Below are 14,093 nucleotides of genomic sequence, written 5' to 3' on the forward strand. Positions count from 1 at the left end.
GATTGTTCACTTTCTGCGTTAAGGCTAGCAACCTGTAGTTGAAACTGCAATTATTCGGGATTAACTTTAATATTACTATATCGCTGAAGAGGGGCTAAAACTTCAGCCGACCTCGATGGAATGGAATAGTCAACACTATTTACATCAGGCACAGTACTTACTAGCTTCTTACCAAATGATTGATGTATTACCAAAGCCTTCAAATCTGCTTTATGAGTATTTCGGTCATACACCACTCTTAACCCATTCGCAACAAGACTGAACTCAAAACCTGTTAAAGACCTAATATCACTTGAAGAGGGCTCAGACCGACAGAAACGGCATGAATAACTAACAAGGGAAGAAACTCCGTAAAGAAAATCGTGGCAGGTTTGCTAATTTCTTGTTACGCAACACTATTTTAAAATTAAGGAATGAAATTAAACACCATTAATGAAAATATTCATATTACAAGAAACGAAGAATACAAAAGAAACGTTACCCGGGCACAAATATTTACGTTCACACTTACCGGCCCAGGTAAGTTTTCAAACCGAGAGATCTCGTCCTTTACAAAAACTTGACTTAAAAGAATCATGATACAAATGCAGTTTATCGGTGGGCGAATTCTCTAAGACAAGTTACAATGCAATGTTACACTCGAGCCCGAAATAACATAGTATAACACCGTTGAGTGTAGGTAGTGTAGTGCAGTAATCCTTAGTACAATCGTAGTAGCTACGAGATTGAGACAAAAGGAAATCACATACCCTGCTGGGCACGTGATGGCTTAAAAAGGAATGACAACCAAGCGGCCGTCAGGGGTATTTGTTAAAGGGTGGCGAGGGCGTATACAGAGTCGGTCATGATTGGCTACCTCCGCCCAGACCTGCCCCATCTCGACTGTGATTGGAGGGGAGTGGCCATACAGTGCCTGTCGTAATTGGCTGGGATCGCCTAGGGCACGCCTTCATCTCGCCGGTGAAATGTTGACATGATAGTTTTCCCAAGCATGACCTGGCTGACCCAAGACCCGTTGAGCGCCAAAGGGGAGGGGAAAAAAATGACAGGCCCAGGTGCCCACTGACCCCTGGCCACCACGGGCTCTCTCTATCTCCCAACCCAACACACAGCTAACAACACATGTCCCTAACAATATATATATATATATATATATATATATATATATATATATATATATATATATATTTTTTTTTTTTTTTTTTTTTTTTCAAACTATTCGCCATTTCCCGCATTAGCGAGGTAGCGTTAAGAACAGAGGACTGGGCCTTTGAGGGAATACCCTCACCTAGCCCAATTCTCTGTTCCTTCTTTTGGAAAATTGAAAAAAAAAACCGAGAGGGGAGGATTTCCAGCCCCCCGCTCCCTCCCCTTTTAGTCGCCTTCTACGACACGCAGGGAATACGTGGGAAGTATTCTTAATCCCCTATCCCCAGGGATCATATATATATATATATATATATATATATATATATATATATATATATATATATATATATAAATATATATATATTTTTTTTTTTTTTTTTTTTTGCTTTTGCTTTGTCGCTGTCTCCCGCGTTTGCGAGGTAGCGCAAGGAAACAGACGAAAGAAATGGCCCAACCCACCCCCATACACATGTATATACATACGTCCACACACGCAAATATACATACCTACACAGCTTTCCATGGTTTACCCCAAACGCTTCACATGCCCCGATTCAATCCACTGACAGCACGTCAACCCCGGTATACCACATCGCTCCAATTCACTCTATTCCTTGCCCTCCTTTCACCCTCCTGCATGTTCAGGCCCCGATCACACAAAATCTTTTTCACTCCATCTTTCCACCTCCAATTTGGTCTCCCTCTTCTCCTCGTTCCCTCCACCTCCGACACATATATCCTCTTGGTCAATCTTTCCTCACTCATTCTCTCCATGTGCCCAAACCATTTCAAAACACCCTCTTCTGCTCTCTCAACCACGCTCTTTTTATTTCCACACATCTCTCTTACCCTTACGTTACTTACTCGATCAAACCACCTCACACCACACATTGTCCTCAAACATTTCTAGTACATCCATCCTCCTGCGCACAACTCTATCCATAGCCCACGCCTCGCAACCATACAACATTGTTGGAACCACTATTCCTTCAAACATACCCATTTTTGCTTTCCGAGATAATGTTCTCGACTTCCACACATTCTTCAAGGCTCCCAGAATTTTCGCCCCCTCCCCCACCCTATGATCCACTTCCGCTTCCATGGTTCCATCCGCTGCCAGATCCACTCCCAGATATCTAAAACACTTCACTTCCTCCAGTTTTTCTCCATTCAAACTCACCTCCCAATTGACTTGACCCTCAACCCTACTGTACCTAATAACCTTGCTCTTATTCACATTTACTCTTAACTTTCTTCTTTCACACACTTTACCAAACTCAGTCACCAGCTTCTGCAGTTTCTCACATGAATCAGCCACCAGCGCTGTATCATCAGCGAACAACAACTGACTCACTTCCCAAGTTCTCTCATCCCCAACAGACTTCATACTTGCCCCTCTTTCCAAAACTCTTGCATTCACCTCCCTAACAACCCCATCCATAAACAAATTAAACAACCATGGAGACATCACACACCCTTGCTGCAAACCTACATTCACTGAGAACCAATCACTTTCCTCTCTTCCTACACGTACACATGCCTTACATCCTCGATAAAAACTTTTCACTGCTTCTAACAACTTGCCTCCCACACCATATATATATATATATATATATATATATATATATATATATATATATATATATATATATATATATGTGTATATATAAGAGAGATGTGTGGAAATAAAAAGAGCGTGGTTGAGAGAGCAGAAGAGGGTGTTTTGAAATGGTTTGGGCACATGGAGAGAATGAGTGAGGAAAGATTGACCAAGAGGATATATGTGTCGGAGGTGGAGGGAACGAGGAGAAGAGGGAGACCAAATTGGAGGTGGAAAGATGGAGTGAAAAAGATTTTGTGTGATCGGGGCCTGAACATGCAGGAGGGTGAAAGGAGGGCAAGGAATAGAGTGAATTGGAGCGATGTGGTATACAGGGTTTGACGTGCTGTCAGTGGATTGAATCAAGGCATGTGAAGCGTCTGGGGTAAACCATGGAAAGCTGTGTAGGTATGTATATTTGCGTGTGTGGACGTGTGTATGTACATGTGTATGGGGGGGGGGGGGGTTGGGCCATTTATTTCGTCTGTTTCCTTGCGCTACCTCGCAAACGCGGGAGACAGCGACAAAGTATAAAAAAAAAAAAAAAAAAAAAAAAAAAATATATATATATATATATATATATATATATATGATTATTTTATTATTATGCTTGATCGCTGTCTCCCGCGTCAGCGAGGTAGCGCCGGGAAACAGACGAAGAATAGCCCATCCACTCCTATACACATATATGTTCATAAACGCCCATACAAGCACATATACCTACGTATACATATCAACATATACGTACATATACCTACACATACACAGACATACATACACATGCTCATATTCATACTTGCTTGCCTTCATGCATTTCTGGCGTTACCCCGCTCCATACATAATAGCATCGCTTCCCCCTGCTTCAGCGAGGTAGTACCAGGAAAACAGACAAAAAAAAGGCCACATTCGTTCACACTCAGTCTCTAGCTGTCATGTGTAATGCACCGAAACCACAGCTCCCTATCCACATCCACGCCCCACAGACCTTTCCATGGTTTGCCCCAGACGTTTAACATAACCTGATTCACTCTATTCCTTGCACGCCTTTCAGCCTCCTGTATGTTCAGACCCCGATCGCTCAAAATCTTTTTCATTCCATCCTTCCACCTCCATTTTGGTCTCTTGCTTCTCCTTGTTCCCTCCACCTATGACACTTATATCCTCTTCGTCACATCAACCCTCCTCCGCACAACCTTATCTATATCCCATGCCTCACAACCATATGATATTGTTTGAACCACTATTCCTTTAAACATGCCCACCGCACATTCTTCATCGTTCCCAGAACCTTCGCCCCCTCCCCCACCCTGAGACTTACATCCCAATTACTTTGTCCCTCGACCCTAGTAAAGCTAATAACCTTGCTCTTATTCACATTTACTCTCAACTTTCTCCTTCACACTTTTTCCAAAGTTAGTTACCAACTTCTGCAGTTTCTCACTCGAATCAGCCACCGGAGTTGTATCACTGGCGGACAACATTGACTCACTTCCCAGGCCCTCTCATACCCAACAGACTGCATGCTCGCCCCTCTCTCCAAAATTCTTGCAATTACCTACCTTACCACCCCATCCATTAACAAATTAAACAATCGTGGGGAAATCACAAACCCGTGCCGCTGACCGACCTTCACTGGGTACCAATCACTATCTTCTCTTCCTACACTTACTCATGCCATACATTCTCTGTAGTAACTTTTCACTGCTTCTAGCAACTTACCTCCCACACCATATACTCTTAAGACCTTTCACAAAGCATCTCTATCAACCCTTCTCTATCAGTGCCTTCTCCAGGTCCATAAATGCTACATATCAATCTGTTTTTCTCAGTATTTCTCACAAAAATCTTCAACGCAAACACCTGATCCTCTACCACTTCTGAAACCACACTGATTTTCCCCAATCTGATGTTCTGTACATGCCTTCACCCTCTCAATCAATAGCCTCCCATACAGTACATATATATATATATATATATATATATATATATATATATATATATATATATATATATATATATATATATATATATATATATCGCTGGGGATAGGGGAGAAAGAATACTTCCCACGTATTCCCTGCGTGTCGTAGAAGGCGACTAAAAGGGGAGGGAGCGGGGGGGCTGGAAATCCTCCCCCCCCCCCCCTTTTTTTTTTTCATTTTTCCAAAAGAAGGAACAGAAAAGGGGGCCAGGTGAGGATATTCCCTCAGAGGCCCAGTCCTCTGTTCGTAACTCTACCTTGCTAATGCGGGAAATGGCAAATAATTTGAAAGAATATATATATATATATATATATATATATATATATATATATATATATATATATATATATATATATATATATATATATATTTCAAACAATACATTTATAATGTGAAAATTTATATCATTTTGACGAATCGTTGTCAGCTCTACCACACAATGTAGACATCATACTCATTTTTAAGATTTGATTTGGAGTAGAATTTACATTTCAAGGCTCCTACGTATAAGTATAGAATTTGTGTGAGATTAGATAGTACAGTTATAAACATACAACAATAAATTTCCTGTGAATACCTCAAAGTGATCAATAGAAATAAATTCATGCTTCCGTGCATGCGTTTCAAATTGCCTTTTAACACTAGTAGTTAAATGGAAACTGTTGTATGCCTTTTGGATCACCAAAGGCCGGGCCTAATTAACCAGAATGTCATTATCCATCCTTTTTTCTTTCCACTTATAGTGACGACAAGGAATGGACAAAAACGAGCCCTAATCAAAGGCCATCTCAGGTATAACTATAAAAAGAGTAAGAGGAAGATAATATAGAAATTGATTAGGATCTGTAGGTATTCCAAGACAGAACTGAATTGAAAGAGTGTGTGCAGGGAGGAAGTTAAGAGTGAATGTGAATAAAAGCTGTTACTGGGTTAGGCAGGATTGAGAGACAGGTTAATTGGGATGAAAGTTTGAATGAAGAAAAATTGGAGGATGTGAACCATTCTAAACATCTGGGAGCGGACTTGGCCACGAATGGAACCATGGAAGCGGAAGTGAGTCATAGGGTGGGGGAGGGGACGAAGGTTCTGGGAGGAATGCAGAATGTGTGAAAAGAGAGAACGTTATCTCTGAGAGCAAAAATGAGTATGTTTGAAGGAATAGCAGTTCCAACAATGTTATACGGTTGCGAGGACTGGGCTATAAACAGGGTTTTGCGGAGGGTGGATGTGTTGGAAATGAGATGTTTAAGGACAATATGTGGTTTGATCGAATAAGTAATGAAAGAGTAAGAGAAATGTGTGGTAATAAAATGAGTGCGGTTGCGAGTGCAGAAGAAGGTGTGTTGAAATGGTTTGGACATATGGAGAGAATGAGCGAGGAAAGGTTGACAAAGACGATATGTGTGTCAGACATAGAGGGAACAAGGAGAGTTGGTAGGCTTCCTTTAGATCTTAAAGGACAAATGATTAGGTTCTCTAGTTATTAACACTTCAAGAAATAGCAGTTTGTATTGTTTTTCCAGTTCAATCTTAAATTTGATGGTGGGGTGGATGTTATTTAATTCATTGAAGAAAACATCACCCATCATCAACGTATCTAAACCACACTTTTTGATGATTATTGATTGAAGTTGAAATTTCAATCTCAAAGTATTCCATAAATAAGTTACTGAGGATAGGACTAAGGGGATTCCCAGGGAAAGACCAAATTTCTGTCTATATAGATTTCCTTCATCTTGAAAAACATTACTGGAAACACAAAGCTCTACTAAGTTAATAAAAGTTTTTATTCGCAGAGACGAGGCAAGACTGAGATCAGGCAAATTCCTCCTTAAGTATGTCGTTGTTTCATCAATGTGGATTTCAGTCAAAAGGGAATTCACATCAAGAATAATGAGCTTATGATCAGGCAAATGAATGTTCCTAGCTCCGTTTACAAAATCTAAGCTATTGATAACATGCGATAGAGAGTTTTTCGTTGAACACTGCTAAGGGGTTTTGCTAACCATTTGAGTTATTTATAACCAGAGGAATTAACAGAGATAATTGGTCTGAGGGGACATCCGTCTTTGTGAGTTTTAGAGAGACCACATATATATATATATATATATATATATATATATATATATATATATATATATATATATATATATATATATATATATATATATATATATGGAAGAGAGGGATTAACCATCATTACTGACTTCAGAATGTCCTGGTGCTGATTAAAGACCTTCAACTTAAAACTCAACCAATTGTTGAATAAGCACTAAGACATTATGGAGGGAACAAGGAGAAGCGGGAGAACAAATTGGAGGTGGAAGGATGGAGTGAAAAAGATTTTAAACGATCGATTCCTGAACATGTAGGAGGGTGAAAGTTGCGCCAGGATAGAGTAAATTGGAACTATGTGGAACTATGTTCCGTCAGTGGACTGACGGAGAAAACAATGATAGGTTATAACCACTTCCATGCAATTCTGCCGAAAAATAGCCCAGCCATAATTTTGTTTAGGTACTTCTGCCATTCCTTGCACCTAGCTGGCAGCAGATCTAAAATTTTGCCAACATCTCAGACATTCATCGTTGAAAAGACACACAACTGGTTCTCAAAGGCAAAACGTCGTAAAAGAATGCATTCTTATTGAGATAAAGGAAGTTACCTGCTTGAGGTTGGAAGGCCTGCTGCATAATTGCCCTCAGCCCGTCCGCCAGGTTGGTAACCTGGGGGTGAACGCGCATGACATCTGTGATATAAGTGCATCTTTTACAAATGGTGGAAACTTTGCCCTTATCGAAGCAGGTATGTGGCTGAGTTGTGGAACAACATTGTATATGGTATAATAAAGAGTCATAGACAGTTGTTAGGATATTGTGGATTTTTGACAGGAATCCGAGTGTGGGCGTGTCGCCGTCGGCGGAGAGACGCAGGCTGTAAGAGTACCTGCAACAACCAGAGTTGCACTGCAGGTTCTGGCCTGCTACGTTGTACCATTGACGGACGTAATGAGGCCAAGGGAACCTATAGGGAGAAGAGATGTGCCAGGTGAGATCTACCCAGTTCTGTGGAATGACACAGAATATTCCAAGCTGTAGCTAGAGTGTGGTTGAGAGAGCAGAAGAGGGTGTATTGAAATGGTTTAGTGACATGGAGAGAATGAGTAAGGAAAGTTTGACAAAGAGGATATATGTGTCACAGGTGGAGGAACGAGAAGTGAGAGACCAAATTGGAGGTGGAAGGATGGAGTGAAAAAGATTTTAAGCGATTGGGGCCTAAACATGCAGGAGGGTGAAAGGCGTGCAAGGAATAGAGTGAATTGGAGTGATGTGGTATACCGGGGTCGACGTGCTGTCAATGGATTGAACCAGGGCATGTGAAGCGTCTGGGGTAAACCATGGAAAGTTCTGTGGGGCTTGGATGTGGAAAGGGAACTGTGGTTTCGGTGCATTATACATGACAGCCAGAGACTGGATGTGTGCGAATGTGGCCTTTGTTGTTTATTCCTAGCGCTACCTCACGCGCGTGCCGGGGAAGGGGGTTGTCATTTCATGTGTGGCGGGGTGGCGATGGGAATGAATAAAGGTAGTAAGTATGAATTATGTACATGTGTATATATGTATATGTCTGTGTATGTATGTATACGTATACGTTGAAATATATAGGTATGTATGTATGTGTGGACGTGTATGTATATACATGTGTATGTGGGTGGGTTGGGCCATTCTTTCGTCTGTTTCCTTGCGCTACCTCGCTAACGCGGGAGACAGCGACAATGTATGATAAATTGAATAAATACGAATACATCAAGGCAGAGCCCTAAATGAAATATGGAGAGAATTATGAAAATGGAAAAAAGAAGGGCTGTTTCAAAAGTGGTTGACCCTGGTGGCGAGGCAGATTAGTATGTTATTAGTCGTGGAGTTAGATTTGAAGCAGGGCTTTGAATGTGACAAAATGGTGCTGGTGTTAAGGGTCACTGTATGTAGAAGTTTAAGAAAGAAGGCATAGGAAGGTTTGGCCACATTAATCTATGCTGTAACAAAATTAAGAAAGTTAGTGGGCATTGTGTGATAGTCATGAATAAGGTTTCATTTAGTTATTATGAAAGTAAATTGACCTTTGTTTATTATTCTATGTTGGTAGAGAATATTCTTGTAATACGTCTTCTGTAAATGATTAAGTAGATTATGTTGTTGTTTCAGTGACCTTTGCAGGACTTCATTTGTTTTAGATTTTCTCTGTAAGTGAGGTGAGGTGAGCCCTCTTTACTGTGCAGTTGATGTTATTCTCGTTTGAGGTCAGTCTTCCCTCATTACATTATCGTGAAATATACATTTTTTCGTAAACAGTAAACCAGTGAAAGTTCCAACAGTAGCAGCTACTCGATAAATAGCACGTTTGGAGGCCACGAATGCAATAATTGATCAGAGAAATGCACCATGGCTTCACAAATGGTTGCATCAACTAAACCGTGTCATACAGCTAAACTACTATGTGAAACTTATAATGACCCGCAGAACAAGCTGTATGCCCGAAAATTGCTAAAGGAAGTGGTTAAATTGAATAAGCTTTTAGCGGGTGATCTTACTGATTTACTGGAGTGCAATGAATAGACATAAACACAACAAAAAAGTGCTTTATTGATTGAGGTACATACAGTGAAATAGCTCAGGAGCAATGAGCTGCTGGAGATGTAGGATTATCTTGAAGGAGATGTAAAGTGAGGTATGTTGAGTAATGCGAGATAGGTTTTGCAGGGGACCTGTGACTCTGGTGTGGATGCTTAATGAATCAGCAACTCGTGGGACAAGAGCGTGGTGCCGAGTCTACGTGGAGCTCCTTTAGTAGGTGGGTGTGGCACTTATCGCGGCCCCTGAAGTGTGTTTGGATTGCAAGAGGTTCCTGGAAAATGAGGCAAGTGCTGGCTTGTGCTTGGTGTGCTGGAGGCTCTTGGGATGTTCGGCGGCTACTGGTTTGTGCCTGGATTGCAGGAGTACCGTGGATGTATGCTTCTTGTTGTTACAGATACTGCTAGTATTGGGCGGAAGCGATGTCCCATGCAAGTCCTGCCGAAGATAAGGTACCACAAAAAAAAAAGTCAGAAAGATGAAACGTCAGGTCACTAGGTATAGCGTTAAAGCAGTTTCCCAAACTTTTTTGGACGTGACCCTGAACAGAATTTTTTTCGGCCTGGCGAACCATAGGGTGGAAACATAGTTTCAGTGTTTCTCCGTTTAGTTTCATTCAATAAATGTTACTGAATTTTACTTTAATTCAATAATCAATAAATTTCGATATTTCTTATGTTGATCGAGGAAAATTAAAGACAACTTCACGCAAAATTAGGCAAGCAAAAAAGCAAACTTTTGAGTGGCCACAATGACGCTGCTTCATGAGTGAGCCCTTCTGACTATTGATTCTTTGCTTATAAATTTAGTAAACAAAATCTATGGTTACAGTGATGAAACTTTTCTATGATCACACAAATAATAGGAATTGGATCATTTCTTTCTTCAAATGGACTTCATTGCAAAAAAAAATTAACAGAAAGAAAGCAGTATATCAGTTGCTACCGCAATGTTCCTTCATTTTATTGGCGAGTTCTTCCAGATTCGGCTGAAAATCCTTGCTCACAGAGGTATATGGTAGAAAAAGGGAGAAAAGCCTTTTCAGCCTCACGAGTCGGAACAGGCCTATCCTTGAGTTGAGCCCAGAATTCAGAGTACAAGAGACTTTCAAAGCGTTGCTTCTGCACTTGATTTTCCTGCAGATCTACAAGTTCTTAACAACCAGGGATACCTTCTCCAACTTCACTGACCTTTACACCGAACACTTTCCTAACCCAGCTATGTTGACATAGGTCGACATTTTCTGGTAAATATCTGTCCATTTCCTCCTGAGGTTTCTTCAAATGATCTTGAAAAACGACTTTAACGTCAAGAAGGGCTATTTCTAACGAATTTTCCGGCAGTGCACTCAGTTCTGTAAAAACAGCCGTGTTTTCTCTGGCTAATCTTTCTCTCCAAAGTGCAAGTTTCATCTTGAATGAGCAAATTTTGCGCTAATGTCCATCTTAGTTTGATTTCGGCCTTGCATGTCTGAGTTCAATTCATTCATGTGCCTGAAGGTATAGCCTAGATAAGCTAGCTTTGCCAACCAAACACGACCTTTAAAACAGTCGGCCAGCTTATGCTCCTCTTGGAGAAAAACTTTTATTTCAGTTTTTAGTTCTATAACCAGTCCAAGAATGCGCCCTCTAGACATCTGCGCCCATCTCTTCACACATTTTATGGAAAATGCGTGAGTTCAAAGCTCTGTCCTTGATAGAATTCACAATTTTGATAACATCTTTCAGAACCACATGGAGTTCCGGCTGAAGACGTTGAGAGGCCAAGTTTTCTCCATGTGAGAAACAATGAATCTCTTTAAATTCGAGTGACAAAACCTACATGACTTCTCATCATAGATGAAACTCTATCAGTATACACAGCCAAACAATTCTACCAGTTTAAGCGGTATTTCTTGAAACTATTGTCCACCATAATAAAGAAGTCCCCTCCAGTGGTGATTGTTGACAAGGAACTACAGAAAAGAAATTCTTCTAGAATTCTGTCATCTCCATACCTCACAAAAACTAAGAGCTGGGGTTCGCCAGCAATGTCCACAGATTCATGTATCTGCAATGAAAATCTTCCTGGTTTTGTTTCAGTGCCACAATTAGTTGATCCAAAATATCTAGACATGAGATCACTACGACGTTTGATATTGTTAAAAAGTGGAACCAATTCAACCGTCCTAGCAATTTGCTCCACAAAATAGTTCTCACCACACCTACTGCTACTGGTTTTACCAGCTCCTCTCCAAGTTTATGTGGCTTTTTGCATCTTGCAGTACGCCGTACCACTTCAAAGATAAAGCTAACCCTAAAGGAGCATCAATCCAACCTGTTCATCCTTATCCTTCCAATAACTTAGAGGCTTTTCAACAAAGTTTGGATGGACTGAATGCAAGTGACGTTTTAGTTTGTTTTTCACCACAGATTTGTTGGTGAAGACTTGCAGGACTGGACACACTGAGGACGGACATTCCCTGATCTCCCTTTCAACTCAGTGAAGCCGTATTTCAGAAACTCATGTTTATACTGCGGTTGTTTGCGTTGAGCCATCGCTCCCTCTTGAATTCAAACCTGAATATATATATATATATATATATATATATATATATATATATATATATATATATATATATATGTATATATATATATATATATATATATATATATATATTTTTTTTTTTTTTTTTGCTTTGTCGCTGTCTCCCGCGTTTGCGAGGTAGCGCAAGGAAACAGACGAAAGAAATGGCCCAACCCACCCCCAAACACATGTATATACATACGTCCACACACGCAAATACACATACCTACACAGCTTTCCATGGTTTACCCCAGACGCTTCACATGCCTTGATTCCATCCACCGACAGCACGTCAACCCCGGTATACCACATCGCTCCAATTCACTCTATTCCTTGCCCTCCTTTCACCCTCCTGCATGTTCAGGCCCCGATCACACAAAATCTTTTTCACTCCATCTTTCCACCTCCAATTTGGTCTCCCTCTTCTCCTCGTTCCCTCCACCTCCGACACATATATCCTCTTGGTCAATCTTTCCTCACTCATTCTCTCCATGTGCCCAAACCATTTCAAAACACCCTCTTCTGCTCTCTCAACCACGCTCTTTTTATTTCCACACATCTCTCTTACCCTTACGTTACTCACTCGATCAAACCACCTCACACCACACATTGTCCTCAAACATCTCATTTCCAGCACATCCATCCTCCTGCGCACAACTCTATCCATAGCCCACGCCTTGCAGCCATACAACATTGTTGGAACCACTATTCCTTCAAACATACCCATTTTTGCTTTCCGAGATAATGTTCTCGACTTCCACACATTCTTCAAGGCTCCCAGAATTTTCGCCCCCTCCCCCACCCTATGATCCACTTCCGCTTCCATGGTTCCATCCGCTGCCAGATCCACTCCCAGATATCTAAAACACTTCACTTCCTCCAGTTTTTCTCCATTCAAACTCACCTCCCAATTGACTTGACCCTCAACCCTACTGTACCTAATAACCTTGCTCTTATTCACATTTACTCTTAACTTTCTTCTTTCACACACTTTACCAAACTCAGTCACCAGCTTCTGCAGTTTCTCACATGAATCAGCCACCAGCGCTGTATCATCAGCGAACAACAACTGACTCACTTCCCAAGCTCTCTCATCCACAACAGACTTCATACTTGCCCCTCTTTCCAAAACTCTTGCATTCACCTCCCTAACAACCCCATCCATAAACAAATTAAACAACCATGGAGACATCACACACCCCTGCCGCAAACCTACATTCACTGAGAACCAATCACTTTCCTCTCTTCCTACACGTACACACGTGTGTTTGTGCTCACATGTTCGTGTATATAACGTGTGAGTGTCCTTGTGTATGTTGTTATTTCTTATCAGGACGAGGATTAAGGCCTCCCTCTGAGACGTCCTCAGAGCTTCAGTTCACACCAAGCATTAGGCTTAATAATTTAATTTTAATTTAATTTTGAAACCAGATGGTCATTTGTCCTTGAGCACCCCGACCCTTCTCCGAGACGGGTGGATTAATTTCACCACCGTACTGGACATGTCATCCCTGTGGGCTTACAAGAGGGAGGATGATCTACGCATTTGTGCTGCGATGGTTCCTCCAACCAATCAGAATATTTCTGAGTCCCATAGCCAATCAAAATGTAAGGTTGTATAGCTAGCAGGGAACGCTTGTCTTTACTTTAATATATACCCATGACACCCGCTGAGTCTCTCTCTTTCTAGCCCAGCGAGGTAAGTTGTCCACCCCCTGCTGTAAGTCCTGCTGTGTTGTAAGCCTGTAAGCCCTGCTGTGCTATAAGCCCATTACCCGAGTGTTGTGCTGCAAGCCCGTTATAATTATCAGTGTAATGTTATCGAAGAACTGCCTTAGAGGAAAGAGAACTCCTGGCTTGAAATCTTATCTGGAATGTTACCTTATGTTCAATGTTAAACTCACTTTCAATGTTAACGTTATGTTTCATGCTTGATTTATGTGCCTATCTTTGTACACTTGAATTCTTTCATTATAAGTAGATTTAATGTAATGCTGGTCTTTAATTCAATCCCATAACTTTATCATTGCGTTATCCTGAGTTGCGCAACTTGACAAATCTATAACGTCCTTGCAAGACAAGGAACAGTAGTATTTATAACATATGTTACTGGCGACCTTGCCTGAATAAGTGTTGAGTTCGTAACAATATATATATATATATATA

The 14,093-nt window shown here is 41.0% G+C and overlaps 1 protein-coding gene across 1 annotated transcript in view; it reads left to right on the forward strand.

Annotated features, from left to right (window-relative positions):
• Nucleotides 1–11,910, forward strand: part of LOC139749717 (uncharacterized) — a 70,440-nt gene extending 58,530 nt beyond the window's left edge. The window contains exon 6 of the transcript XR_011713023.1: nt 7,623–11,910. The gene's annotated coding sequence lies outside the window, so the exon portion shown is untranslated. The remainder of the gene's footprint in view (nt 1–7,622) is intronic.
• Nucleotides 11,911–14,093: the final 2,183 nt, after the last annotated feature.

Source organism: Panulirus ornatus, chromosome 8 (assembly GCF_036320965.1).
Source record: "Panulirus ornatus isolate Po-2019 chromosome 8, ASM3632096v1, whole genome shotgun sequence".
NCBI lineage: Eukaryota > Metazoa > Arthropoda > Malacostraca > Decapoda > Palinuridae > Panulirus > Panulirus ornatus.